Genomic DNA, 10,908 nt, shown 5'->3' with positions numbered 1-10,908 from the left:
CAAAATTCACAAAGTGGCTAAAACTTTGTTTCAATGAAATCCCATCAAAGACTATTGTAAGGCGAGTCAAATGAGGAGGGCATCAGAGAAAACTAAACTCAAGAGAGCTTTCACTTCATGATAATGACTCTCAGGTGAGTCATCCACTTAACTGACATCTAATTGTTTTCCTTTATTAAAGGTTCATCAAACATATTTTGTATTTGAGTGAACAATTTTTACCATTTCATTTTATTCCAACGACTGTCACACGTAGCATAAATCATCAAATGTTAAACATCAAAGTAAAAAGTTACAGATTTTTCTGAGTATAAGTCATCGTTTTTTCATAGCTAGACTCAATTAAATTTATATCTGAGTTTTTAAACACAAATAGGCTCATATATTGATTATTTCCCACTAGCAACCACTAGGGGACACTGTAGGTAAGTTTCAGTATTTACTTCTGACAGCAACAAAGAAGAAAAAGAAGAAGCACAGTCCAAAACAATCAAATAAAACATGGAGGAGAGTGTTCTGATTGTTGTCCTGCTGAACGGTATGTTATTTTTCTTATTTGTATTGAGACATTATTATTTGTGTTTTTATTTTTTCCTTCCTATGAGTAATGCGGGCAGCAAGTCATCAAACTGGGTCACAGAGACACAGAAGTACCGCTGAAAGCGACTGTCATTCAGATGCAGCTTCAGCGCCAGGAGGGAAAAGATCACCTTAAAAAAGACTAAATGATCCAATACATGAGACCCAGACATGGAGATGTGATTACCAATGCTTTTGTAGAAAGAAATAAACCTATTCTCTCAACATCATCCATGTCTTCCATGTATTGTAGATGAGATATACAGTAAATGCATCTATGTAGCATTGCAGCTAAAAACCTCACAGTAGCTTCTCCCACAGGTGGCGGGAATGTCTAGTTTATGAACACAGTTTTGGACAAGCATTGAGCATCAAAAGAGACAGTGGATGCCAATTGGATGCAGGTTAAAACGGAGGTGGTAGAAGCGAATTTGAAGCGTGAACCTTGTTGAGTGTGAGTGCACCATTCTGCTGGGTTTGGTGGATTTGCTCAGAAGTCTTGCACTCTTTTCCTAAAAGTACAACGTATACTCTGGAATGACTTTATATATATATATATATATATATATATATATATATATGCTTTTTTTATATTCTGCAACTTGTGCTCCAAGAACTATTGAAAGTATCTCAAGAATATGATGGAGTATTAGGGCCACCAAAATAAAGCTTCACAAGATGCTTCACGTCTTTCATCTTCGAGCATGGCTCTGATCAACAGACAACTTTGGTTCGTTCTTTTATACTTTAAAACTTTTAATATCATATTTAAAAGTCATAAATTTAGCCTATGACTTTTTAAGTCATAAATATACAACTTTATTGTGGTAATTTAATAGTTAGGAATTTTTTCTCGCAAGTTTACAAGATTTAAAGTTGTAATAAAAAAAAAAAGTGTTTGTAAAGTGGCCCTTATACTCTGCCATACAAGAAGCTGTCGCAGAGTAAACATGTTTTTTCTTCATAGAGTCTTAGGAAGTAAAATTTTACCTGAGCAAGTGATACTTTATTATGTAATCTGAAATAGTTGTTTTTCCAGCCTCATAGGGTACTTTGAACATGGTGCTAGCTTCAAATAATATTTTATTAGTGTCAGTTTGTCAGAACAAGACCACCTTAATGCTCAAACTGCAAAACTTAAACAAGATCATGACTTTATAAATCGCCTTATAGCCTCAATCCCATTCACCCACACGCTGAAGACTGGCACCAGCCTATGACCACCAGGAGTCATGTGGGCTTCAGTGTCATGCCTAAGGACACTGAAGCTGCAATCTTCCTATCAGAAGTCGATCACTGTACCACTGTACCACCACTGCCATGCTTCAAATCCATTCATCCATTTTTCAAACCTTCTATATCTCTATCAAGCCTGTCCCGGCTACTGCTGGGTGAGGCAAGATTGCTAACTACTGCACCACCATGCAACAAATCTAGTCTTAAATGATTATATTCTATCTGTTATTCCTTGTTTGAGAGGTAAAACAAAAATTATCAACCAGCAATAATTTCAACTCCCTTTTTTTTTTGTTTTTTGCATAAACTTGTTTGTTAGACAGTTGAAGTGCTGTGTAGAAATGAATGCTGTTGAAACCACCTCTGTCTCCCATTGTGAAAGAGTGTCCAGATCTGTGATTTTTTCTGACTGTCTCAAGGCTTCAGGACAGCAACGTGCCTAAAGTGCAGTTTGTGGTGGAACTGCTCTTCATAAAAAATGCAGCATCTCTGCTTTCTCCTCCTATTTGCACCATTTCATCTTCTGTAAATGAGGGCTGTTAGACTGAGAACACATGTAGGTCGACTGAAGCGGGTCAGGGTTAGACCAGTGTGGGGCCTTTGTCTGTTCGAGCTTCTGTCATTTTGGTTGGTGCAGCACAAGTAAGATGTGTTTCAGCTCATTATTCTTTCACATGAATGATTTAATGTCTGACACTCTTTCTGTGCAGGAGTCAGTTTGAAACTCTGTCGATGAACTCCTGCGTTTGCCTTGTTGCATTTCAAAAGATTCTTGGACATTAATATGGTCAGGAACAGCTCCTCCTCACCTTTATTGATCTGCATTAAACCATGAAGTCTGAAAAAGAACTGCTAAAAGAAAGAATGGAGCTGAACTTCCTGACTCAAACTTTCACCAAATGCAGGTTCAGGTGATGTTTTCCGCAGGGGTGTGTCTGAAGAAAGTCACGGTTGGTCAACTCTGTCATAATGTGAAGGATAAAAACGAACCACTTCAGGGTCAATTGCAGTTTTTCTGAAATAAGTCAACAGCACTGATCAACCTGCCTTATTTATTTATTCATTTTTTAAGGTTAGGTTTAACTTGTATTAGTTTTGTTTGCAATTTACATGATTAACAAAACATGTACAGAATACACAAACAACCAATAAAAAGACGATAGGCAAAAGCACATGATGCTTATTAGATATCTATCCTTCAATACTCTACAAGTCAGTGGCGATCAATTTAACACAACAAATTAATACAGTCAAGTAAAAAACAATCTTTTACAAATAGATACAAGTAAATGAAATTATTTTACATAAGTCTTTTGTAATCATTTATACCTTTACATTTTAGATACTTTTTAAAAAAGAACCTAATTTTAATTCATTACTCAATTCATTCCATAATTTCACACAGAGAACTGAAACACATCTTGCCTTAACATGGTTTGAACTTCAACCTGTTCAAATGAAAAAAATACCTCTTCAATTATACTGACTAACCCTTAAATTAAATAGTTTCTATTTATTTTTTGTGTTTTACTCTATAAACAATTTTAAACTTTTAGTCAAAGAAAATAATTAGTTGTTTCACAATATCCTGTTCTGGTAACTATCCTAATGTTTTTTTCTGTAGTTTAACCAAAGATTTAATGATAGTTTTTCCTGCATTTCCCCCAAATCTCTGCACAATATGAAAGATGCAGAACAACTAATGAACAATAAACAAGATAAAAACTCTTTTTGTTTAATACATCCCTGATTTTAAACAGAATACCAATAGATCTAGAAACTTTGTGTTTTTATGTAGTTTATATGAGATTTCCAAGATAACTTATCACCAATTATTACTCTTAAAAACATTACTTCTTTAACAGGGTGTATTTCTGTACCGTTTAAATCTAATTTTACATTTCCAACCATTCTGTTCCCAGAAAATATAATAAATTTTGTTTGGTTTTCATTTAGAGATAACTTATAAATTTAAAGTTTATCAAGTTCTCTGCCCATGGTCCGAGAGCTTGGAAAATGTACTCACAATAAGTTGTATTAAACAAAGTTCTTTAGTGATAAATCTTAGAATTATACAGAAGTCAGACTGTCCCGTTACAGCATGTGTCAAAGTCAAGGCCCGGGGGCCGGATCCGGCGGAACTGGGTAGTTATATCCGGTCTTCAAGACTATTTTATTTTATTGCTATTAATGGCCCAAAGTCATCTTAAACTTATTTCTAACTTGTATAATTTTGACAAAATATATTTTTATGGAGAGTAAAATACTGAAAGTTATTCAAGGTTTAAGTTGATTTATTCTGGAATAATATTCATTCATTTTTATTATTAATAATTATGTTAAAATGTTATGGTTTTTAAGTTTTAAAAATTGGCATTCTGCTAACTTTTTGGAATAATTTAGAGTTTGGCTAATAAATGCAGCTACATGATAACTGTTTTGGCTAATTTAAGCTTTTTTTCTGTTTTTTTTTAGTCCATTTTGGAGTGTAGCCAATATTTTATCTACATACTAGCTGTTTTAGCTAATTTAAGCTTTTTTTCTTTTTTAAGGCTATTTTAAAGTTCAGCTATTTCTACATGCTGGCTATTTTGGCTAACCTATTTTTTTAGGCTGACTTGGCATTTAGCTAATATTTTAGTTGGCTATCAGCTTCAGCGTTTTTAGCCGCCAAATTCAGCTTACAGCATTCACACTAGCATCATCGCAGGTAATGTTAAATATCTAGTTCATAATTATGTTGAAAAATTTACAATTTACAACAAACAAATTCGCAAATTCATTTCTGACAAATTTTGTGATTTCATCTCTAAGGTAAGCATATTATTCTAAGAGATTCAAAAGTTCGGAAACATAATTTTTTGTGGCATATTTTGTAGGAACCAGAAAATTCAAAATGCACCGAACTCAGAGGATGACTTCCACATTGACTGAAACAACCCGCTAATGTCATTTTTCTGAGTAACTGTTGCTAGAGGGTTCTGAAAATTTGCTAAATTTAAAGACCCGATGTCAAGTTTTCTTGTCACTAAATATGTATTTTGGAATAATAGATTATATTTTAGTTTCTTCACATTGTTAAAAACAGACGTTTGTCCACATGAAGCCACTCTTCGTCTCTGCAACCCTCATCTAGAATGAGCCACACTCAGATTCTTCATCAGATTCCAGATCAGACACAAAGCAGAGGCTGCTGGGATGACTTTGTAATCTCAGCATTGTGGGGAGCACTCTCTGAAACATCACACTGAGACTGTTGCAGAAGCTGAGCTCACCAGACACAACAGGAATGACCCCATGGCATCACCTTCAGATGCTAGCAGGGCCCGGAGAACCAAAGACTGCCATGAAAGACACCACAGCTGAGATCTGATCTATGAAGGCCGCTCAGAGGACACATCAACCCACTGCCGGATTAAGGCAGGCACATAAGGAGACATCCGGAAAGAACTCATCTTGGATTTCAAACAGGTTTCTGCAAACGGACATGTGACGCTGTGAACGAAAGTAATCACTCTGCTCGTGCTGACATGAGAGGATCGCGCCGCTGCGCTTTGTCATCATCTGTGTGTTTGTGATTTTACCAAAACTAACAGGTTTCCTGTCGTTGTTTCAACACCGCCCACGCAGAAAGCAGAAAAAGGAGACAGCGAGAGGGAAAACGGAGCCTCTTATGAGAGCTCTTGTAAGCCGAGCACACGCCCCGGCATCAGCCGGGATGTTGTGAGCTGTTAGATGTCATGAAAGCTCAGAAAAGTGATTGTTGGAGATTCGAGCGTTCACTGCTGTTCCCGCAAAGACGCAGGGCACTTAGTGTCAGCCGTTTCATTTGAAACAGGCTCCCTAGCTGTGTCTTGATGCCTCATCGCGGTCTCCTGTGAGGGCTGCCATGATGGGAAGGAACCGGATCGCCGTGGTGATCTGCAGCCGGGATAGGCAGCTACTCTCCTAAATGTGTGGCTGGCTTTGGTCTCAGCTTCCTCTCGAGGAGCCAATGAGACGCAGCTTCTGTGATTCAAAAAGTTCTTGTTCCGAGTCGTGAACGCTCACGGTCCCTCGCCACTTAGGGAGAAAACAGCGGCCTTTGATATGTAGAAATATGATTTTATCCCGCGTCTCCTTCATGGAGAAAGCTTGGATGAAAGCAGCAGTCAGAGCGGGCTGAAGGCTGAGGATTAACAGTGTCATAACATGAAGAGGGTCTGTCAGCGCGGTGACACCTTGTTTCGCCCGCCATTGTCTGATTACCCCAACAGCAGCTCGCCAATGACAGAGATGATCACAGGAAGGCGGGAACTGTCAGGCCCGGGCTGTAAAGCCAATTCCCACCATTTCTGCTCCTTCAAAACAAGATTTCGTAGAAGAAACAAGGGAGAGAGAGAGGGAGGAGGAAGAGGGGGGAAAGGACACACGGACAGCTTACAGAGGATACAAACCAAAAGATTATGGTAATCTTCCTTTCTTTGTCCCCTGCGAAATGTTTTCGTACTACGCCTTTTATCTGTGTAAGAAGGGATGTGAACCTCTTCAGTTGGTGACAGTGGGCACTTTCTGTGTGGTTTCTGGGTAATTAGCACCAGTAGCAGGCCCTTTCTTTTTCTCTGTTCAAGCTTATGGTCTTCTTAGGGACGGCAACAGGGGATTTTCCCCCTCCAGCCCTCTCTCTGTTCTTAAGGAGCGATTCCCAGCCCAGGCCGAGCCACAACAACCATCTGTTAGCACTGGGAGGATCAAAACCTTCAAGACTCTCAGCTCCACTGACAATCAAATGCACAGCTTAAGTTCAGACAGACAGGTGACTGAATTCATTATTCTATTTAGGGTGAAACTGAGATGTTTTCAATGGACTGCTCACATTTTTTGTGTGTGTGTTCTCCTCTAAAATACAATTGTAGTCCTTTAGAAACGTGCTATCCAACATCTGTCAAATTCTTTATTAAGTCCCCCTCCGATGAAAATCATGTTTTTAACATGTATATGGGGCATTTTTCTTATGAAAGAGAACAAATGTAATAAGAAATCATTCAGTTTTAAATCACTGTCAATCAAACAGACTCTGTTTGAATGAATGATCTTCTTTCCATCAACAGCTCTGCTGCACATGCACTAAACCCTCATCTGTTCCTAGTGTCTAGTTCAGGTTCTGGAGAAGAGAAGATGGTATCTTCACATTGACTGCAGTCAAATGAGCCGCCGTTCACATTTCTGTGGTCAAATCAGCATCACTGGATTTTTGGTGTGAGTTTCATCCAATACTTACGGTAGCAGGACTGAGAACGCTGGAAAATCTCCACCAGACTCCACGGAGCTTCTTGATGTGACCACGGAAATGTGAACGGCGGCTCATTTGACCGCAGTTGGAAAGGATTGTAAATCAATGAAAGAGCATTTTGATGTTAGCTTTGATTATTTTATCAAGAACTCTGAGAAACCAATGATTGAATGTATTGATCACAGTCAATAAACATTGGAGAATTAGCTAAAAGAGTCTTTGGTGAACTGGAAGGAGAAAGAATCAGGATTTTGGAGGAAGTTCTGTCCATGAAGATCTTCACTTCCTCGTCCAGCTGACATCCGGATCAGAACCATACGGCTGGACATTACCCAGATTGATGGATGTAGCAGCGGTGAAGATTTATACTAGTGAGACACGGAGCTATCATAATCAGACAGGGGGCATTAATAAGCCACGCCCCCTCGGAGGAGATTTTGGAAACAGAGGCTTCAGATCAAAATTAAAAATGGCTTTTTAAGACTTTTAGGTTGTGAGATTTTGGGTAAAAACTTCCTAATCATAATTAAAACACTACTGGGAATGTTTTTTAAATTAAAAAGAATTTCCATACTGGGACTTAAAACAGTCTTATGTTGGACAAAAGGGTTTCTAATTACTCTTAGTGGCCATTTTGGTGGCCATTTCGGTGGCAGGGCTGGGTGTTAATCTTTTTTCCCAGAAGCCACGGGATAAATTAGCTGCTGGCATCGCAAACACGCCTTTTGAGCTGAAGATAGCTCCAATAAGAGATCAGAAAGAAGACCCAAGGCTTATGCTCATCATATCAACCAGGCTTTTCATTGGGGGGGTCAAAGGTGGGCCTCTGATAAAGAGCCGGACAAGAGATCAGTGAGGCCGCCCCGTCTGCAGGGAATAAAAGCACACGCAGAGTTAATAGTGATACATTTCTTCATCTGGAGTGTCGGCCCTCCTGTGTGAATTTGTCCTTCTTTACATTCTCCTTTCATGTTTTTTTTTCCAGATTATTTCGAACACCTCCTCTCTCAGCTTCTTTTGGATGAAACCTCTTTTTGTTGTGGTTCAAGCTGCATCTTATTGTCTCTGTCACGGGTGCTTTGTCTTACCAGGACCCACTGCAGCCGCAGAAGCCTGGGGAGGAGGGGGGCTTCATCAAAGCTCAGGCGAGATGGACTCAACAACAGTGGATTAAGGTCTTCTGCATGATAAAGTCCCTACCTAGGGGTGGAATTAGCTTAATATGTGAAAGAATGTTATTGAGAGGGAATAAAGTGCCAAAAAGCTCAGTCATTCTCTTCGTAATGTCCTAATCCAGCGCCTGACACAGAGACCTTGGGCTGGAGTTTGTTAATCACAGAGATGCCCATCTGTATCCCCTGTCCTTTAAGCTATTTAAACTTCGCCTAAACTCAATTATTGTCCCTGGGAGACCAAAATGGCATATTAAGTTACGTGAAAGGGTATTCACGCCAAGAAGGGGAAAGAAAAAAAAAAGGAATCACAGCCTTAAAGTGAGGAGATGTCGACGCAGTGAATTTAAGTACAGCTAAACAGATTAGAGGCTGAATCTATAGAGCTGAAAAACAACAAGACAATGAGTTTAACAGAGAGGAATCTCACTTTCAAAGCATCCTCTAAACTGTTAAAGCAACTTAATCATGGAGGATCTTAGAGACTGTGCTCCGGCATATATTCCTCTATTTACAGCTCACGCATGACTTAGATCTCTCAGACCAAAGACGTTCAAAGGTTTATTTCACCACAGAAACACCTTCACCCCGAGAAATCCAGCACTCCGCCTTCATGCAAACCTGAAAATTGCATTTGGATCTTTCATTTCATAGAACCAAATTTGAATCCTAAGAAGCTTTTCTTTTAAGGAATGAATACTCCAGAGTAAAAAAAAGCTCTTAAAACACTATAAAAATGTATTTTGATTATTTATTATGTAGGGATTGAGTGATGGTGTAGTGACGGGGTCTGCAACCTTCAACACTTAAGAAACCATTTGGGTCAATTTGGGTTTGGCTTTATATTAAAGTTGCTATAATTATAACTATAAATGATTTTTTGGGGGGCTAAATAAAATGAAGCTTTTTTATTTTTAAAAAACTTGATATAGTTGATCATTTTTGTCCGAAATGTCACATGACTTTTTTTCAAAATAAGAGTTCCTTTCAAAATAAAGGATCATCTCAATGCAGCAAATCATTAGATTTTCATTTTTCAGACATTTTTTTTTAAATCTAATAAACTAAATATGTGCTAATTCAGTGACATTTTTCTTACAATCACTTAAAATCTTTGAATTTGTTTGAAAATAGAAAATCAACACTCAAAAATCTGTCAAAAAGATTCTGATACCTAATGTCCTTCAATTGTATGTAAATAAGTTGAATCAAGTTTTCTCACTTACTAACTTTTTACAGTGCTGCAGGATGCAGACCCCCGGTGTAGTGGTTAGCTCTCTCATCCCACAGCAAAAAGGTTCGAACCCCGAGGAGGTGTTTGCATTGATGGGTTTTTTTCTGGCTCTCCGGTTTCCTCCCACAGTCCAAAATCATGTTTCCATCGCTGATTCTAGCTTGTCCTGAGGTGAGAATCTGTCTGAACTGGCACCATCAGGTGTGGCCTGCTTCACCCTCAGGTAGCCGGTGTAGGTAGCAGATGTGCTCGGCCTGTCAGATCGGCTCGGGGGCTGGCGCATAGATGACGTGTAAGATTGTGATTGGTCCGGACCATGACATCTGAGCTAAAGTGGGTGCTAGCGAGTAGCATGCTAGCTTGCTGTTGGTTGTACATAAAAAAAAGAAAGTAATTATTCGCACGTATTTTTTCTAAATACATCCTACCAATGTTGAACTTCTTTCTGGTTGCACGGACCGGATGAAGTCCCGCTAGAATATGCAGCTCACGTTCTGCTCCGTTACACAAACACTGAGGAGAGCAGTTAGTGAAGGAACTGTCAATGCCAAAATAATAAATAATAGGCCGAGCAGATCTCAACACTTTTTCTTTTCTTTTTTAAAAAATAAACTTTATTGTAAACATCAGTTTCAGTACAGAAAATCTGCAAATTAGCCAACTCGTTTGTTACAGTTGTGTGACGTCATCACTAGTCGCAAGCTCCCGAGCCGATCTGACAGGCCGAGCACATCTGCTACCTACACCGGGAATGGCCATAGCGACCCCTCTGACCTCACACAGGACAATGCAGAAATTGAAGATGAATTCATGTTTTTTTTTATTTTTTGTTGATAAATGATAAATAAGCAAAAGAAGTCTAAAAAAATTAATTTTTCCCCAAATTATAGGGCAAATAGGCCAAATGTGAAGCAGGAAAGTGACTGATTCCTGAGTGAGGGAATTATTTTTAGAGATTCACTCCAATGAAAATGGTGTTTTTAACATGTTCTTGTTGCATTTGTCTCATGACAAGAGACATATATAAAACAATTCAAGATGGAAGATTCCTTTATTCAAGTCATGTTGGATTAGGAGCAGATGAAAACCCATAGTTTGTAAAACTTGCGTTTGTGACGGTAGAAACTGCCACGAGCTCGTCTCTGCCCCATTCTGATGCATCCACGTGCAGACAAATAGATCCATGTATGTCTTAGTTTAAGTATACTCAAGTTTATTTTAAGTACCCTTTTTTAAAACTAAACTCAAGATAGCATGATTGTAGTATACCTTTTAGGTACTTATTAGAGATAAACTTTAGAAGTTCATGCTCAGTGTACTTTTTATGAACTAAAAGTGGGCCAATTTAATACCAAGGATACTTTTTAGTAAACTTCCAGTATGTTTTTTTAAGTATACTTGGTATATACTTGTTT

The 10,908-nt window shown here is 38.5% G+C and overlaps 1 long non-coding RNA gene across 1 annotated transcript; it reads left to right on the top strand.

Moving 5' to 3' along the window:
* Positions 1-490: 490 nt before the first annotated feature.
* LOC118598840 lies at positions 491-8,552 on the top strand. The gene is made up of 2 exons (XR_004948018.1): positions 491-538; positions 8,179-8,552. It is a non-coding gene; the product is annotated as an uncharacterized LOC118598840 (long non-coding RNA).
* The last annotated feature ends 2,356 nt before the right edge of the window (positions 8,553-10,908 follow it).

This window comes from Oryzias melastigma, linkage group LG6 (genome assembly GCF_002922805.2).
Source record: "Oryzias melastigma strain HK-1 linkage group LG6, ASM292280v2, whole genome shotgun sequence".
Classification (NCBI taxonomy): Eukaryota; Metazoa; Chordata; class Actinopteri; order Beloniformes; family Adrianichthyidae; genus Oryzias; species Oryzias melastigma.
The sequence above is the reverse complement of the archived record's forward strand: the minus strand, read 5'-3'. Positions and strand labels throughout refer to the sequence as shown.